General features: G+C 33.3%; 1 protein-coding gene across 2 annotated transcripts in view; it reads left to right on the top strand.

Moving 5' to 3' along the window:
- The first annotated feature begins 1,674 nt into the window (after window positions 1-1,674).
- CycG (cyclin G) overlaps window positions 1,675-20,763 on the top strand; it is a 41,851-nt gene continuing 22,762 nt past the window's right edge. The window contains exon 1 of one of the 2 annotated variants that reach the window (XM_090118960.1): window positions 1,675-2,192. The gene's annotated coding sequence lies outside the window, so the exon portion shown is untranslated. Of the gene's footprint in view, window positions 2,193-2,290; window positions 2,432-20,763 lie in introns of those variants that run through there. The other variant, XM_090118961.1, reaches the window with a different exon arrangement.

The raw sequence follows: 20,763 nt of genomic DNA, 5'->3' as shown, positions 1-20,763 counted from the left end.
TAATTGACGGGCCAACTCCCATTAAATGTTACCACTATAGATTATGTTTAAATTTCTACCATTAAGGCCTCAGGTTTTTGGGAGACCCAAATGAGCAGTGGACAAAAATTGACAAAATGTTTTTAAAAATGGAAAATATTGTCACCTAAAATGTCGAAACAACGCAGAAACATGTATATTGTAGGTAATTAGAATCAGTGTTCATTTAAATTTATTTATTTTATCACAATCAATTAATGTTATCTAATATATAAAATTCCCGTGTCACAATGTTAGTTATCATCAAGTTCCCATACTCATCCAAAACGGCTGGACCGATTCTAAAGTTTCTTTGCCTATCGGGTAGGTCTGAAAATTGGCCAATATCTATTTTTCATACCCCTAACCTAAGTGAAAATAGTAAGGCAAAACAACGTTTGCCGGGACAGCTAGTAATATATCACATAGATTGTCCCGGCTCCTAAAAATAAAACTTAAAAAATATAAAGACTATGTACTACGGTTATATTTGAGACCGTTACAAAAACGGGATGTTTCATTCACGCTCGGTGTATAATTATTATGAAAATACATCGTGTATTCATTACTTTTCCCTAATAGAAAAGCGATGTTTAATAATTAATATACTATGGATTTTTGTATATTCGGTTTACTCTTCACCTAACATCATAGTTAATACCTTTGCTGAAACCACTGAAAAATACAAAATTAATAGGTACATACAATACACGATGATAATGATATCTAATTGAGAAATAAATAAAAAAATGATATAATTCGATCACGAGCTGGGATTCGAAGTTCGAACTCGCGGCTTTTTTTGACGTGACAACGTCTTATAATTCGATATAGCCGGCTGCACGCACAAAAAACATGACTCATGCGGCGTTACCTCGCTCTGAGGCGTTCCATGTAAAACTTGAAGTGCAAGCGAGAGCGTGGAACGAGCGACAAAGAAGCACAATCGGACGTTATCACGTTCAACTATCGTCAGTAAACCGACTTTACAGACAACCAATTTTTTTCATACTGGGGGAGGAATAAGCCGTAAGAAAGCGAGACGGATACGATTGATATCAGATATCAGGATGGACCGTTTACAAGCAAAAAGACGGAGTCAAAATGGGTATTTATGTTGTATTTTTTCTTAGAGCATACCAAGTTGGTTTATTGCTCTAAGTTTCTTTTTGAAGTGAAACTTCTTTATCGGGGTTGGAAAAAAATTTTGTGTAACATTTTTTCTTTACACGTTACATTTTTCCGTTACGCGCCATCTTTTTCTTGAATTTCAATTTTTTCTTATCCCTACCACGCGTGATTTGACGTATTTCTGTAAAGTTGCATATAGTAAATAATTTTTTGAAAAATAAAGTCATAAAGAAGTTTCACTTCTTACGTGTGTACACTAGTACACGCACACATTTTTTTTATTGATGTGGTAGTATAACGTGTGGTTATTATTAAAATATATATGCATATTGATGAAATTTTCAAAACTTTTTTTCATAATTCATAGACATTCATTATTGATATGATATTAATTCTTTATTTATAGTTAAATAAATTTTATCTTAATCAAAATATAGGTGAAGCTCCCACTTAGTACTAAATTCTACCATTGAAGCAGTTGTTGATATAAGAATTTTATAGGATGGCAACATCGTAACATTCTTTGTTTACTGCGCTAGTAACGATCAAAACAATTTTAGTTTTTTACAAGACAGGAATCAGTTGCGTTTTATATTGTGTTTTTACTTGTATCTATTGTATAGTTATCAAATTATAGTTTTTTATCAGTTGTTTTAAAGTAATAAACAACAGGAATATAGAATAGAAAGTCTTTATATTCAATCGGGTTGAATTTTATAAATTCGTTAGATTTCTTTGTTAGCTTTCGCGAATAGTGACGCGACGTTGCCGCTCTTACTTGTGTAACTTTCAAGTACAACGAAAGGCTTTTAAGTTGTAATATTACAAAAATTACAACTAATTTTGTAATAAAATTCCATCTACTTTACTGTTAAAAAGTAATGATCCAGTGTCTTGAAATGTGTATTTTGGAACAATCTTCATTTTCTGACGCAATAACGGTTTGGCAACAGCGCGCGGAGCTGGAGTGAATACGCCTATACAAATGTATTAAAAAGCCAATTGGAACAAACAGTTCCTTCACACTTTCTCCATTGAATGAGGTAAGAATTTTTTTTAATTATTTTTTATTTTTGTATAAAAAAAATAAAGTTCATTTTTATGAAATAAAAGTTTCGTATTAGCAATTCAAGTTTCCCGCGCGATGACGTAATCGTCTAAAAATGGTCGTCCATATTGAATTCGGATTTGACAACTAGTCATCTGTTGAGATCGATAACGACTTATTTCAACACAGTGAAAGATATTTAATCCAACTCACAGGCGGTTTTTAACAATCCGGGTAAGTCTTTAATTGCTAATACGAGTATATTTAAGTTAAAAGTGTATTGAATTTGCGAAAATGGATTTACGTCACTAACATAACCTCAATCTTTAATGTTCTTCGATTCTACCTACTTGAAGAACTCGATTTTTTAGGTCAACCAGTGTCATCTTTATATTGAAATACCGTATTCATTGCTATTTCGTGCTTAAAATAACTTTATTTTATAAAAAGACAACTATTTTTCATAAAATATTGTACAACTCTCTAGTTGGTATTTAACGTATATTTCTTCATAAAAATTGGTATTCATAGCTGAATTTATCTAAAATTAGCACTTTAATCGTGTGTAAAAGTGAAAAGATTAAAGTTTGCATAGTAACTTTGACTGAAAGTTAAGTTGTCTAGAAATTTCTACATATTGGTTATATTTAACCTATAAAGAACTTGTTCTGACATGTCATAGAGTTAACAAGAGTGATTCATATTCGATTAACCAAAAATGAAAAAATTATATGATAATCATATAAGAAAACATAAAAATCTTAATAAATTGTCCGTTTTTCTGCTTATCACTACATAGTATAAAACAAAGTCGCTTTCTCTGTCCCTATGTCCCTATGTATGCTTAAATCTTTAAAACTACGCAACGGATTTTGATACGGTTTTTTTAATAGATAGAGTGATTCAATAGGAAGGTTTTAGTATACAATTTATTACATTTTAAACTAAGCGGGCGAAGCCGCGGGTGGAATGCCAGTTTAAAATAAAATTAATACTAATAAACTCTACTTAAAGTTTTTATGAAAAAATTTGAGCTATCAAATGAATTTTTTTTTATTAAAAGCCATCTGCTATATGAGCTTAGGGCAGATGTGAAAATATTATTTGCATATAGTATGTAGGACAGATGTTGAAGTTTTTTAAGTAACTTTGTATATGCCACCTGGTGTCAATCTTTCTACATGATTGAATCATAAGTTTATAGCAGACTAGTTGTGCCCCACGGCTGCGCTTGTGAACTAGAATTATAGAAAACTAGGATCCGCCCGCGGCTTCGCCCGCGCAGTCAAAGAAAAACCCGCATAGTTCCCGTTCCCGTGGGATTTCCGGGATTGCATCATTTTTTCGGGATAAAAAGTAGCCTATGTCCTTTCTCGGGTATCAAAATATCTATATACCAAATTTCATGCAAATTGGTTCAGTAGTTTAGGCGTGATTGAGTAACAGACAGACAGACAGAGTTTATAATATTAGTATGGATTAATTATTCTGGTTAATTCCCAAATAGTTGAATGAAATTTATTGTATAAACTACTACCAATTACAATGAAATTTGGTATGTAAGTAAGCTGAAGACCCAGAATATATAGGCTTTATCCCGGAAAACCCACAGGAACGGGAATTATGCGGCTTTCTCTTCTTGGTTTCTTTGTAAACTAAAGTAACTAAAAAAAATTGTATGCGTCTACTAGAGTACACACGTAAGAAGTGAAACTTCTTTATGACCTTAAAAATGTCACGAGTATGGCGTAACGCAAAAATGTCACGCGTACGGCGTAACGCAAAAATGTCACGCGTACAGCGTAACGCAAAAATGTTACACTAAATTTTTGTCCAACCCCCATAAAGAAGTTTCACTTCAAAAATTAAATTATTAAATAAATTAAATGGATGACAAGTTTTTTAATATAAGTAACATGGATTGTTGTCCACTATCCTAATTATCTATACTTCTATACTAATAATATAAAGAGGAAAGGTTTGTATGTATGTATGGTTTTCACGCATAAACTACTGAACCAATTATAATGAAATTTAGCACACATATAGAGGGTAACTTGGATTAACACATAGGATAGGTTTTATCCCGGAAATCCCACGGGAACAGGAACAATGCGGGTTTATCTTTTAAAACGCGGGCGAATAGCTAGTAAATAAAATATAAAACAGAGATAGTTAATACCAAAGAAATTTCTACCACATTACTCATAACAATTATTTATGTGAATCTTGAAATTTCTCTTGAAATAATAAATACAATGAGAATTTCAAACTGTCATCTCAACGCAGTAATGCTAGATAAGAAAATAGTGCTTTTGATAAAAACTGAGATCTAGGGCACAGCTGTGGTAATGCTTATCTAGGGATAATGTAGGTCTTAGATTAGGTATTGAGGTTAGATTTTTTTTTATCGGCATAAGGAAACTTGCCTTGCCAAATTGTATGGAACATATTTTTGAAGTATTAGAAGGTTTATTCACATTTCAATATATTATACTTCTATATCTATATATTATATAAAACTCAAAGGTGACTGATATAGTGATCTATCAACGCACAGCCCAAACCACTGGACGTATCAGGCTGAAATTTGGCATGCAGGTAGATGTTAGGACATAGGCATCCGCTAAGAAAGGATTTCCCGAAACTCTTGCGGGAACGGGGAAAAACGTACAAAGTCGTGGGCGGAAGCTAGTAATATTATAAAGCTGAAGAGTTTGCTTGCAAGAACATGCTAATCTGAGGAACCATGGATTCGAATTGGAAAATTATTTCACTGTTAGATAGGTAGTCCATTTATCGAGGATGTTAGGCCATAATATATCATACGCTCAGACCAACAGGAGCGGAGCAATGCGGGCAAAACCGCGAGCACAGCTAGTTGTTAATATACTTACTTTTATATTTCGTATAATCCATACTAATATTATAAATGCGAAAGTAACTCTGTCTGTCTGTCTGTTACTCAATCACGCCTAAACTACTGAACCAATTTGCATGAAATTTGGAATAGAGATATTTTGATACCCGAGGAAGGACATAGGATAGGTTTTATCCCGGAAATTCTACGGGGACGGGTTTTTCTTTGAAAACGCGGGCGAAGCCGCGGGCGGAAAGCTAGTTTTATATAAACCGTTTGCAAACCACTAAACAACGGAAGTAATCCTATACAATACATATACATAGTTAAATAGTCAATTTGTCTCATTCAGTCCTTGATAAGTAATCGATTTCGCGAACACCTGTGTAAATATGAAACTGCGCAATTTGGCGAACCAAAATGGTATGTGATATCAATTGAGAGTAAAATGAGGTCACAGCTGATTGTGGCGACGCGATGCGTAAATAGAAGTCATTTAATTATTATTATGGACAAATAATATAGTAAAATATTGTTAAGTAGAATAAAATTGATAATTTCGGGAACTATTTGTTTGAATTAGAAATGTATTTTTCGTTTGATAGTCCATTTATTGAGAAAGACAATAAAAAAGTTGAAGAGTTACCGGAATACTGTTTATTTATTTATATTTATACTAGCGGTCCGCCCCGGCTTCGCCCGTGGTACATATGAAAAATAGATGTTGGCCGATTCTCAGACTTACCCGATAGGTATGCACAGAAAATTTCATGAGAATCGGTCCACCCGTTTCGGAGGAGTATGCAGACTAACATTGTGACACGAGAATTTTATATATAAGAGATAAGAGTTATGGGCTCAAAATGAACAATTATTTTTGTATTAGTTTACCAGTTGCAAAAAAATTATAATTAAAAAATATTTTGAGCAGATATCGGTCAGCTTCTTACATAAAAAACAATATTTTATTTTCTATAGAATACAGATATCCTGCGGTTTTAAAATAGTATGTTTGCCAATCCGGACTATAATAAAACTTTGTTCAAAATTTTATAAAGTTTTGATTCACTATTCTTGTATGAAATAGTTACAAAAATCCATTCTCACGAATATTAGCGTTCATTAATTTTATACTAATTTTAGTGCCATAGTAGGAACTAGGAAGTAGGTAAAGATGAGAAAATTGAAAAACAATTTATTGTTTATCGGCATCCGCGTTTAATTTACAAGGAATTTGCATCAAATTACAGATAAAAAGGGTTGAATATTTTCACGACAAGATTTTCCGTTTTACAGAAAAAACGTTCAAAGTCCAAATCATTGATAATGTTCACAAAAGTAGTGTTATGTAACTATGTATATTTGTACTACATTTATTAAGAAATTTAATATTTATATTTTAACTAATTTAAAACGCACTAAATGAGGGTGGTCAAGGTTAGATAAAAATTGTAAATGTTTTCTACAAATTAATGTAATTCAAAATGTTGTATCTACAAGCTAGATACATAAAATTGTCGTTGTGTGTTAAAATTCTCATGTTTTAACTTTTTTTTAGAAATAGCTTGACCCATATTTATTAAACTAATGTAGATAGGTATATGCAATAGGTCTGAGTATAGTAATATTATTTAACTCCCTAACTGATAAGGGTGTTCTGGGCAGAACAACGTTTGCTGGGTCACCTAGTAGTATTCATGATAATTTTAAACCTTTGCTAATCCGACGTTTTACGGCGCGAGGGCAAGGGCAGGCACGTAGTCTTATTAGACCTCATAATTCAAAATGTTTAAGGGGAATGAAAAGAAAGCCGTTTTTTATATGTATCATTATTTAAATATCATTGTATTGATTGTATTGATAAAATCAAAATTTATCAATACAATGGGAACTTCCTTTTTTAAATTTTCGATACACTTTGCTGCCTTGTTAACGATCTAAAGATAGTTATATATAAGTTTTCTATTGAACAAAGTGATGGAATAATTTATATTCAGACACGAAACGGCGTAACATACTGCACACTATATTACATACATAATTATGTATATCTAATCTATGTAAACGACTCTATTAAAATAGACTCTGTTTCAATGTCATAAGGTCCATATTTGTTTAAGAACATACTTCATAGGGCCCCTGATAAATACGTAAAAATAAACACGTTTTTATCGACTTTATTGCAATGGTATAAGATTCATGTAAATCGATATAATGATGTACCTTGTACATATAAAAATAGAGCTTATTGCATTGTGAAAAGGTTTAAATTTGTTTATCAACGGTGAATAGGGTCCATGCTAATTACACATTAAAAAAAAAGTTCTTAAAATAGTCTCTATTTCAACAACATAAAGATGTATAGAACAATAGCGCCTATGCAATTGTAATAAGGTTCAAATTTGTTTTTCATCATGTTAAATAGGGCCCCTGATAACAGCTAACTCTGAGCCAAGGCTGACCGGTTTAGCGATCGCCAAAAACAACTGATAAGGCCTTGACCATCTAAATTTATTATATTTAAATTTTTTTATCCGATTACGCCAGATCGAGGATTAGGTTTTTTGCGTTTTGACCATTTCTTGGTATGATAAAAAATAAGAAGAAGAAAAAAAAATAATTTGGAAAATCCAAAAGTGCACGCCTCATATTTTTTATTTAATAAATATTTATTAATTATTATTTTTGTTTATTTAATAACAATTAAACCACATCGAATCAGACCCTGAAAAATGAAAGGGTTCTATTCCTGAGCATACTCAAGCGTAAGAGAAAAAAAAGACTCGATTAGTAAAGTATTTCGGTCGCTATCGTGTTAACAAGAAAAAGGATCCGCACATACAGACACACGGACGTCCAAGACAGAACTTTTTTAAACTGTTTTTTAACTAGTTTAAATAACAAAAATGACATCAGAAATATCATGAACGTTAAAAATAGTGTTTTTTCTTAATATGTGTGTGTATGTATTATCTTACAAGTGCAATGTATGATACATAAAGACATTTTAAGTTTGAAAAATCAGATGTTTTGCGCGAAGTGACAGTAGTACCCACCTCAACGCTTCGCTTATGAGGCGTGCAATACGCAAAGAATAAGGATCAATTCCTCATTAATTAATGAAATTAGTATTTAGGAAAGTTGGTATAGGTATACTAATATTATAAATGCGAAAGTCTGTCTGTCTGTCTGTCACGCTTTCACAGATAAACCAGGGCATCGATTTTGATGAAATTTAAATGAAAATATGATTAATCTATACTAATATTATAAAGCTGAAGAGTTTGTTTGTTTGTTTGTTTGAACGCACTAATCTCGGGAAGTACTGGTCCGATTTGAAAAATTCTTTCGGTGTTATACAGGGTGTCCCAAAAAGTAGTGATGAACGGAAGCTGGGAGGTAGAGGACCTAGAGAGCTATCCGAATCACCCCCATGTATGTTATGCGATTTTTCGTATTTTCGGAGTTATGACATTTTTTTCAATTTTTCATCTATCGCTGAGTACGATGAGATTTTTATTTATGGTGACGTGACTTATTGCGCTAGATGCTTGATTTTTTTTTGTGTGGTAAGCTGAAAGATAGGCCAATTCAGTATGGTAACATTTACTATCGTTAGATCTTCGAATGGAATAAAAAAAGAATTAAATGCCAAGAAAGATAAAATTACCCAGTATGTTCACAACTTCAAGGGCCCATAAAAAAATAAAATCACATAAAAAAAGTTTTCCATTTGGCTTTTAAAAACTCGCTCTATCTATCAGGTAGCTACCCTAAAAATTTCATTTTATTATTCAGAAGGCTTCAATCGAAAAATTGAAATCTAAATGTGGTAAGTGCAAAAATTTTATTAACATGATGATCATTAAAACCAAATTAAAACCCATAAATAGGTGTTTAATTACCAGAAATTTTTAAAATAACCCCGCTGTTGCTCAATGCAAGTGCGACATCACCGTAAAAAGTTGTCTTTTAAATGTCTGAATGCCCTTTTATCATTTTTAATGGTTTCTTCTGCTACTATGAATTTCCGGGTTATATCGTCCAAATTGTAGCATTCTCTCAAGTAGCCGAGGTCTTTTTAGTATCCCCATTGAAACAAATCAATGGGGCTTAGGTCGAGGGACCGTGCAGGCCAGGCTTTAAGGCAGGCGTCACCAGCGCATGCGCAGGCTGCAACGACCAATCCATCTTTCAGGGTATCTTTGCCCTTTAGCCTGGCCTCGACGGTCCCCGGACATAAACCCTATTGATTTTTTTCCGTGGGGATACTACAAAGACGAGAGACTGCCACAATTTGAACGAAATAACCTGGAAATTCATAGTAGCAGAAGAAACCATTAAAAATGATAAAAGGGCATTCAGACATTTAAAAGACAACTTTTTACGGTGATGTCGCACTTGCACTGAGCAATAGCGGGGTCATTTTAAAAATTTCTGGTAATTAAACACCTTGTTATTGGTTTTAATTTGTTTTTATTAATCATCATGTTAATTCAATTTTTGCACTTACCTCATTTAGATTTCAATTTTTCGATTGAAGCCTTCTGAATAATAAAATGAAATTTTCAGGGTAGCTACCTGATAGATAGAGCAAGTTTTTAAAAGCCAAATGGAAAACTTTTTTTATGTGATTTTATTTTTTTACGGGCCCTTGAAGTGGAGAACATACTGGGTTATTTTATCTTTCTTGGCATTTTAATTCTTTTTTTTATTCCATTCAAAGATCTAACGATAGTAAATGTTACCATACTGAATTGGCCTATCTTTCAGCTTAGCACACAAAAAAAATCAAGCACCTTCCGCAATAATTGACGTCACCATGAGTGAAAATATCACCGTACTCGGCGATAGGTGAAAAATTGAAAAAAACGTCATAACTCCGAAAATACGAAAAATCGCATAACATACATGGGGGTGATTCGGATAGCCCTTTAGGTCCTCTACCTCCCAGCTTCTGTTCATCACTACTTTTTGGGACACCCTGTATAGCCCATTTATCGAGGAAGGTTATATTTCTATAGGCTATATTTCATCACGCTACGGGCAACAGGAGTGGAGCCACGGGGGTGAAACCGCGCGGAGCAGCTAGCTTAGCGCTCATGATCTCATCACTTATTACACGCTTTATATTAGCTTCACCTGTATGTTTGTAACCGACTTCTTTGGGCGCGATTTTGACCCACTGCCAGATTTCGTTCAAACTTTGTAGATTTATTGAGGACCGATGACAATACACTAATTTGATAAAAATTTTCTATATTTTAGTTCGGTTTTCTATAAAAAGCGTGTTTTTTAGTTTTTTTTTAACTACATACATATTATATATTATTTTTAACACGCTTTTATTAGCTTCACCTGTATGTTTGTAACCGACTCCTTTAGACTCGATTTTGGCCCACTTTAAACTGAGAGATTAAAAGCTTTGCACACATATCAACGATCGGTGGCTATACAATAATTTCAATAGGCGTGTTTTTTACTTTTTTAAACTATTCTTTTCTTATGTATGTAGTTACCATACTGTTTGTAATCTGTTTACTGTGGGCGTAGTTATTAAAACTATGTTCTTTTTAACCGACTTCAAAAAAGGAGGTGGCAGCGACTTCAAATCTATTTAGTAAATGGCACATCCAAATAATATGTAGTAATAGTAATTAATAATATCGAATCTTTTGTATTTTTTACTTTTCCGTTTTTGACGTCGATTTTTTTTAACGTAGTTATTTTTATGTACTGTATGGTCTGTGGGTATAGTCATGCGTCGTATGCGTGATGCGTCACGTAGCACAGCCAAAGCCTTGTAAATGATGCTACTTTCATTTTTATGTAGCTGTGACTTCGTTGAGGTCGATTTGATAGTACAGTCATGTTAAAAGTGTGATTCCTTACGATGTAGTTAAAAGGGTGATTTAGGAAATGAAGTTACCAAGCTATATTATTATTTATTACTACCTAGGTATATGGTTGACCTATATATTATACTGCATAAGGTTTTATGTAAATTGGTATATTATTTATATTAATACATATAATTAATCTATAATATAAAAATGAATCCCAAAATGTGTTGGTAAGCGCATAACTTGAGAACGGCTCAACCGATTTCGTTAATTCTTTTTTTATTATGTATATTCCTTGAAGTACGAGGATGGTTCTTACGTAGAGAAAACGTAAATATGTACCACGGGCGAAGCCGGGGCGGACCGCTAGTATTAATATATACCTATTTACTAGCTACTTGAATAAATTCAAGTAGGTATGTTACATATTATTTTATTATTACGATTTTACTTTTCCGTCTATGCATTTTAAAGTATGTACTATGTATGTATTTACATGCATGTTTCATTATTGTATAAACATACTAGAGGTCCGCCCCGGCTTCGCCCGTGGTACATATTTCGCAATAAAAGGTAGCCTATGTCCTTTCTCGGGTATCAAAATATCTCCATACAAAATTTCATGCAAATTGGTTCAGTAGTTTAGGCGTGATTGAGTAACAGACAGACAGACAGAGTTACTTTCGCATTTATAATATTAGTATGGATATAAAATACGGATATATTTCCAGTATGTAAACAACATATTTTTGCTCATAATTCTCTCAGTTTATTAGCGACATTATGGCGCTATGTGAAATTTAGCAAATCCTACACGTCTTATGAATTTGCATAACCGATTGAGCATTTACGATATTGATCAAGAAATATCCTCACCGATTTGCACTTAACTATGTAGGAAATAGAAAAATCTATTAAAAATAAACGACTTTAAAATCAACTAGCTGTGCTCCGCGGTTTTACCCGCATTGCTCCGCTCCTATTGGCCTTAGCGTGATGATATACAGCCTTCTTCGATAAATGGACTGTCGAACAGTGGAATAATTTATCAAATCTGACTCGTAGTTTCTGAGATTAGCGCGTTCAAACAAACACTTCAGCTTGTTAATCTTATATATAAAATTCTCGTGTCACAATGTTAGTCTGCATACTCCTCCGAAACGGGTGGACCGATTCTCATGAAATTTTCTGTGCATATCGGGTAAGTCTGAGAATCGGCCAACATCTATTTTTCATATGTACCACGGGCGAAGCCGGGGCGGACCGCTAGTATTACTATAGAAATAGAAAAAAGAGCGTGTATGCAGAGCACACTCGTCACAAGTGAAACTTCTTTGGCAAAGATTCAAAGATACCTAAATTGTCGCCTTACTCCATGGCGTGACGGTATTGACATGACGCGACCTTGATGTTTTACCCTCAAGAAGTTTCACTTCAATAATCATTTACAATTTTACAAATAGACGGCCTTACAATTAATAATATCTATTCAATATAAAACGCCTTGAAGTGTTAGGCGGATAATTTCCCATAGTGGAACACATACTCGCTTTCAATGAAACAAGCAATGTCGCGAGTCAAGGTGAGGCGCGAGGTCTGTGCGTCTGTCTCTTTCCTGCGCCCTCGCGTTCGTACGTGTGTACGAGCGAGACGGGTGTATTTTGACATTTGTTCAGTAGGTGTACAGGATGTTTTTTGAACTGCGCAAAGTTTGTATCTAGTGTTTTTTTGCGAATGTTTTTGCTTTGATTTTTTTTAGCGGGTGATAATTAATAACTAGTTCTATAGATTCGTGATAATAAGTAATAAAAAATGTCTGTAACTAGCTTTCTGCCTCCTGCTTCGCGTGCGTAGACAATCAGGAAAATCCCATGGCATCTCATAGAAAATCGGACACTCAGCTAAAAGTATAAAAAGTCATTTATTTTAGATATCTCTGATTAACAAGTTACACTTTTAAAATATTTTCTACTAGCTGTCCTCCCCGGCTTCGCCCGTGGTACATATTTGTTTTCTCTACATAAGAACCATCCTCGTACTTCAAGGAATATAATAAAAAAATAATTATCGAAATCGGTCCACCCGTTCACACGTGATGCCGTGACAACGCGAAACGGTTTTCATTTTTATTATAGACTAGCGGTCCGCCCCGGCTTCGCCCGTGGTACATATTTCGCAATAAAAGGTAGCCTATGTCCTCGGGTATCAAAATATCTCCATACCAAATTTCATGCAAATTGGTTCAGAAGTTTAGGCGTGATCGAGTAACAGACAGACAGACACAGTTACTTTCGCATTTATAATATTAGTATGGATAGATAAACATACTTACAGGCAAACTATAAGATACCTAGGACCTACCTATAGTTAAAATACACCTCTTACTCTCATTTATCTTTAATGATCAATACCTATTTATACCCGATAATGTTTTTGTTTATCTGACACCTCAAAGCTATGGAAATGTGCCATCTTTTCATATTGCGCAATCCAAGGTTTCATATGAACATTCTCTCGGAATATTACAATGTCTATGACCTGTGTTTTAAACAATATGTAAAAATAGATCGGCTTGTGTGTGTGTGTTTGCATCATAGTGTATCCGATCCTGGTGGTTTTAAATTGAGTGTAATAGATTGAGTAATTGTTAGTTGATAGACTAGTTGTGCTGTGCGGTTTCATCTGCGGATGAAGCTGCAAAGGGAGTATTTCTATGGCTAATTTGTTAATTCTGTTTCAAGCTACATAACTGCCAAGTATCATCATAATCTGTTCGGTGGTTTTCGCGTGAAAGAGTAACATACATTGTAAGAATATTTTGCGTTTATAATATTTTGTCAGGATGACTATCCATACTAATATTATTAAGCTGAAATTAGTTGCTACGCGCTAATCTTATGAACTATTGGAACTATTCGAACTAAAAAAATACGTTAGTGTCAATAAGAAAAAACTATTTAGATATTATTATATATTTACAAATATCTCTATCTTTCGCTGAAACGACTAATCGGAACATGTATTTTCTGGATCAGTATATAGACTACTAAATATATATAACTATCTTTATCTATGTATATTTCTCACATTTTTATTGCATCAATTGAAGCAAAATATAATGAAGCAACCATTGAGATAATATTACTACGTATGGAGGAGACACCACGAACAAAATCTGTGCGCCATTTTTTTGCTCTAACTAAGTTTTAAAAATTATTATTTAGTTAGGTACTTAACGATGAAAGTTATTCCTTTGCACTTTTCCGTATTATTTGTATTATTTGTGCAATATCGTAACACACACGAATGCATGTTTGATGCGTTTCACTGTAAAACCATTAAAAAATACCGCTCAACATACGTCACATGACGTATGTTGAGTGGAACATAAGTGATGTAGGCGGTGTCGTCTCCTATTAATATTATCTCAATGGAAGCAACAACTATTTTTAACCTCATAAGTTCGGAAGAGCGTGGGCGGCGTTCTCAATTAAAATATTTTTTAAATATATCGCTATACCTTGACATATATATAGTGTTGTTTAAAATGCTCTGGAAATAATGATAAGCCACATTCGTAATACGTATTATGTGCACTGTCAACCGACTACCAAAAAAGGAGGCTATGCATTTTATTGTATTTTAAGTGACGTTACCAAAAATGGAGATTTACGAAATGAGTAATGACTAACGAGTCAATAATTTTGTATCCTTAAGCCTCTATAATACGCTAAGATGATATGATTTTTTGTGTCTGGAGAAAGTTAGGAGGTGGAAAATGGAATATCTCATTCGCATGGGTATTTCCTTATACAGGTGAAACAGGTTTACTATATATAGATTTTGGCAACAGCTAGTAAAATTTTGAAATCAAGGCTTAGATCCACAAGTAAAGATGGATGGCCTATTAACTGATTTTAAACGCGATTAATTCATTATATTTTTTTTATTTCTCTGAAGACCACGAGATTTAGAGCGTATACGCACTATGCGGGTAGCCGCATTGCGGGTAGCCGTCCGGCTGACCGCAAGCACAATTATGTACGTAATATTCATTTCTATGCGCACTGTGCGGTTGCGGTAGCCGCATCGCAGTGCGCATAGAAATGAATATTACGTACATAATTGTGCTTGCGGTCAGCCGTCCGGCTACCCGCAATGCGGCTACCCGCATAGTGCGTATACGCTCTTAGATGCATGCATAAATAACGTTTCCAATTCGTCAAAAAGTCTTTAGTTTTTGAATAATAATTAATTAAAATATAAATTCAACACTATTTATCAACTACAACCGAAATTTTAAATTCACGAATAACGAACCAACGAACTGCTCGACTCGCGCCATCGGGGTCACGTAGCGTTGCGTTAAAGGGGTCAATGCGATACTGTTGAAATAACTAAATACATAATATTATACTAGCAAACCCGGCAAACGTTGTTCTGCCTTACTCTTATCTGTTGCCGGATCTTCTCCGTAGATACTGCTTTCCGAATCGGTGGTAAATATTAAAAATATGTAATGAAGATTCAAAAGTGCTTCTAGAAGAAGTTTCATTGAATAAATAAATGCTTGAGTTTATCACTTACGGGCATGAAAAATGGATGTTCGATTCTTAGACCTACGCGATATGCACACAAAATTGTTTGCAGTGGATAGATAGGGTTTTGGATGGAAACTGTACAGAAAAGTACGTCTAAATATTTATTACTTTTACTAGCGGTCCGCCCCGGCTTCGCCCGTGGTACCTACATGTTTAAAACTATCCTATTTCTCAAGTTGGATCGAACTGCACATGGTGTGCGAATTTTATTATAATCGGTTAAGTGGTTTAGGAGTCCATTGAGGACAAACATTGTGACACGAGATTTATATATATTTTAAGATGTTTGATTTCCATCCCATATATTATCTGTTCTAGAATATTCTACAAAAGGCTTCAGCTTTGTTCTAAATTCGAACTTGGTGTTCTATATTTGAAATTCCATAGAGTTACGTAAACAAAACGTCAATGTGTGAGCTATGACGTCACACGTCGGTTATCCGCCCTACATGCGTGCTGTCTTACGGTGTTTTGTGTAATGTGGAAGGAAATAAGCATTAAATGTGGGTAAATTTATACGTAATAATGTTGTTTTCGTTCTTGTGAATTTTGAGAAAATGTTGAAAACGTTGGTTTATGTTGCGTAGGTAATTTTTATCCCTGTTAGTCTTTTCTTATTCACATACTTACTATATTAATTGAAATTTATGTGATGTAATTAAAAAAAGCTTACTTATAAAAGTTATAAGTAATATTAGCTTAGGTTGGCAAAAATTCATGAAAAATGATTCTGTAGTGTCGTTGCGAAATCTATACATATTCGACTCTATAGTTTTATTAATTGTCTCTGGTCGCAAACAATTAAAATTCCATATTTAAACATCCCACGCACATACGTAGATTTCAATTATTTAGGCGGCCAAAAATATTTTTTTCTGGAAAATATCTATATGTACAATAGGAAATTAAAATAAACCGTTTTTGATCCGAAAAAATATATTTATTGATTAAACAATATACTTACATCAATAAAATACCAAAAATAAATATTATTTAAAAATTACCAAAGAAATAAAAAAAAAAACGTCTTATGAATTATTAGTTATAAGCCAAAACATGTTTAAATATCATTTAACTACATCTTAAATATTCTTATAGATCTTATAGATCTATATTTGCTAGCTTGTGTCGGCGAATTAGTAATTTCTTTGAGAATTTTGAAGCATTCCTTTGCCCAGTGTTTTGTAAATCGGATTGTGCGGCATGGATGATGACGTCATGCTCAAAATTCGCGCAAATTTTTCAGTTTTTCTTCTTTTGCTTCGCACACTTAAATCTTCGAAAGATTTTGCTGGCCTACCTTGAGGAGAAGCCGATTGTATCGGAATCTCGAAAGTTCCTTCTAACCAATCTCGGTTGTTTACTAGGAAAACTTCTTCGTATTTACTGGCTTTCATCCATCTTTTCATGAATTAGGTTTTGATACAAGAATATCTATGCTTCAAATGCTTTTTAGCATTTTCAGTGTGTCCATAACGTATCAAAAGAAAATTTTCATACGAATCGAGTTTTTCCCTTAAACTTGGTAAATTTTGTCTTTTTACCTGTTCAAACAGGTACTTCCGAGTCACTGTTTTAGTACCCGAGGCACCAGACGGACCTAAAATAAAAAATAATTCGATTTAATACAATTTAGCACTAACTTGGTATTTTTCTCAATTTCGACCCCTTAGATTCAAATGCTCTTATTTTCAAAACGCGCGGGTTTCCGCGGCCAATTTTTTACTGGTATAATAGAAAAATAAGTGAAGTATTGTAAAATAAAGAAAACATTGCTCGGACGGACCCTTAAGTTCGTCAAAAGACATATTTAACTGTGAGAAACACAAAAAAAAACGGATTTTTTGATAGAGCTATCTTTAAAAAATAAAAAGTTTATCAGGGGAAGTAGAAACTATTAATGTTACTGTTGAAAAACATAGGTTCTTACCTGAATTACTGCAATCCACCACTGTCACTCGAAAAGAAGTAGTTAGAAAACAAATATGAATTTTACAAAAGTTGTAAGTTTAGGAGTGCCGAGAACAGACACGTACACCTTAAGCGACTATCGACTACCCTACTACCCTAGGGAAACAATTGTGCGTCTACGAAGGGTGGGTAGGGGGTGCCTATGGTATTCCCGGAACTGTTTACTACCTGAGTAAATGGTTATCTTATCTTTAGTATTTTTTTGAGGTGGCGAGTTTTGGCCGCCTAATTAGTTGAAATCTACCTATGTGCCACGCGTAGTCAACAACCTCTCTATTGGTCCTTTATATCCGCACTACGTCCTACTTTCGCGTCAATAATGCCGAAAATAGAAGCGTTTGAAATTGGAACGTCGCGCGTTCTAACGGTATTCCATTTTTGAAAATATTATCTATGTAACGGCTTACAGATGTAGTAAAGAGGTCACGCATGTTCTGCCCCTAGATACGATATTTTTTATGCAAATATAGATTATAGAATGGCACAGACAAACAAATAGGTGAACCATAATATTGTGTTTTGACCGGTTTTTTTAACGAACTTAAAAAAATTAGGTTTTTCAATTTGACTTTATTTTTGAAGCCTTTCGGTTGGTTTCATTTAAGTTTTATCTAGTTGAAGATGGTTATATTTTGAAATAATCATTTATTTAAATGTTTGTGGCTAAAAAAGTTTCCTTCTTTATAAGTACATCTAGCTAATAAATTTATATTTATAAATTTATTCTATCTTCTTCTCTTATATATAAAAATGAATCGCAAAATGTGTTGGTAAGCGCATAACTCGAGAACGGCTGAACCGATTTCGATAATTCTTTTTGTATTATATTCCTTGAAGTACGAGGATGGTTCTTACGTTGAGAAAACGTAAATATGTACCACGGGCGAAGCCGGGGCGGACTGCTAGTAGTTAATAATTATTACTTACTCTGGTATGAAATGAACAATTATAATAGCCTTTCCCATTGCATTAATTAATGTGATCATCAAAGGGGAATAATAATGATTTAAAATGGAATCAAAAGCAATTTTCACACGGGATCGCATGATGTGTTTTACCTTTTTATTACACGCTTTATATTAGCTTCACCTGCATGTTTGTAACCGACTTCTTTGGGCGCGATTTTGACCCACTTTAAACGGCCAGATTTCGTTCAAACTTTGTAGATTTATTGAGGACCGATGACAATACACTAATTTGATAAAATTTTCTATTTTTTAGTTCGGTTTTCTATAAAAAGCGTGTTTTTTTAGTTTTATTAAACTATTATTATTTATTTCATTATTAATTAGCACATGTTGAATGTAAGAAAAATGAGGTGTTGTATAGTACAGAATCAATAGATAGTTCATAGTAGGTATTTAGGTAACTTGAAGTAAATGAAATGGTTCATAGTAGGTAGGTAGGTATCTACAAAAAAAAAAATAAGAATACATAAAAAAAATTCCCGCATCTTTAATGACGAAATCCGTCTCGTAATCGATTTTTTTAATTTCTTATTTATAAAGCATTTGAATGCTATAAAACTAAACATTAAACAATATATTTGGTTAGTCACAGTCTTTATTTACCGTACATAACAGGGTTAATAAACTTACATGAAAGAATAAATAAATAACTGAATGGAACCGCTTCCTGTTCGTGACAAGTAAATAATTAAATACGATACAAACTAAAATAAATAATAATATAAGAATAAAAATACCGTGTTTATAAATCAAATAACTCCTTAAATCAGTTTCTTCTGATTCGTGTGATACTAATATGTATTTTATTATAATTAGAAATGAAATGAAATGAAATGTATGAAATGAAATGTATTGAAATGAAATGTATTTATTGCCACAATAATTTGGATACAAAAAAACTTAAAATCTACTTAACCTAATAACAAAATTGAAAATAAAAATAAACAAAAATAAGAAAATAAAAAAAAAGTATTTTTGTGGCAAAAGGCCCAGACTCAGCTATGCTGTTTGACTCGAGAGTACTTACTACAGCGCTGATTTTCAGTCTGCAGTTTAATTGCATTGCATGAAACGATTGCGCCTAAGAAAATCAGTAGTAGTATAGTCTTAGCGTGATGATATATAGCCTATAGCCTTCCTCGATAAATGGGCTATCTAACACCGAAAGAATGTTTCAAATCGGACTAGTAATTCCTAAGATTAGCGCGTTGAACCAAACAACAAACAAATAAACTTTAGTGTGTGTTTACCTCTGTGAAATTTTTTGCACATATCGCTATAAATTAAATGCATATCCAGTAGAAAAAGAAAATTATGTTCATTGTGCACGTAAGAGCGTGTGCGATTTCACTCTGTCGTCAGTTCATTACGTATATATACGTATTTATTGCCACAGATTAAGAATTACTAGATGGTGCAGTGTTGATTATAAGGAGTGTCATCTGTATTAATATTTATCTAGCCGAACACTTTTTAGCCTAATTTTTTTTGCGCTTCAATAACGAATTTTTTAGCTACTTACATCTAATTTGAAAACAAACGTAAGTATTGCTTCACATGGATTATACTATTAATTCGTTTGAATCATTATTAACTAAAATTTCACAAAATACCGCTGAATTCAACCTATTCTTAGTCGTATTAGAGACAAACGTTCAATGTTCATATTTATTGCTTGATAGAACAATGTTGTAACGATTGGGGGCGTAAATGTGACAAAAATTTCAATATTGAAGTGTATTATACAGTAGCACCTCTATAAGTCGAATATCAAGGGAGACGCCAAAAAATTCGAGTTATAGAGTTTTCAACTTATGGAGGATTTCGACTTAGGCGGATTTTGATTCGACATACAGAGTTTGAGGTTTATTCTTATAAATTTTGAGTTAGAGAGGTAAAGTACATTAAAATTCAACTTGCAGAGGTGACGAACATGTTTTTATTTATTATAAATCAACATTATTTCAAATCATTTTAAAATAAAAAATATGGCATTAAAAAAGTCAGTATTTTTTTTGCTTTAGATAATTTGGTTGTTCTCTAGCATTATCTAATCTATAAAGAACAGAAAATTCTTCTTCTTCAGAGATACTGGTTTGCTCTATAAAATTTCGTAAGGTATTCAATGCGGTTCTTGCCTCTTTGATGGAAACGCATGGAGCGCATGTACTATTCACGTCTTCTATGTCATCTTAATCATTAGTATCGGTTTTCTGAGCTACTGAATCGATAATTTCGTCATCAGATACCTACTTAATGCAAACACGTGTTTACGTGAGTCATAAATTTATTATCGTATACTCCTAAAATATTTTCTAAGAAA

This window comes from Colias eurytheme, chromosome 31 (genome assembly GCF_061535395.1).
Source record: "Colias eurytheme isolate Ceu_HAF_F1 chromosome 31, ilColEury1 Martin Lab GWU primary, whole genome shotgun sequence".
NCBI lineage: Eukaryota > Metazoa > Arthropoda > Insecta > Lepidoptera > Pieridae > Colias > Colias eurytheme.
This window is presented reverse-complemented; position numbering and strand designations above follow the sequence as displayed.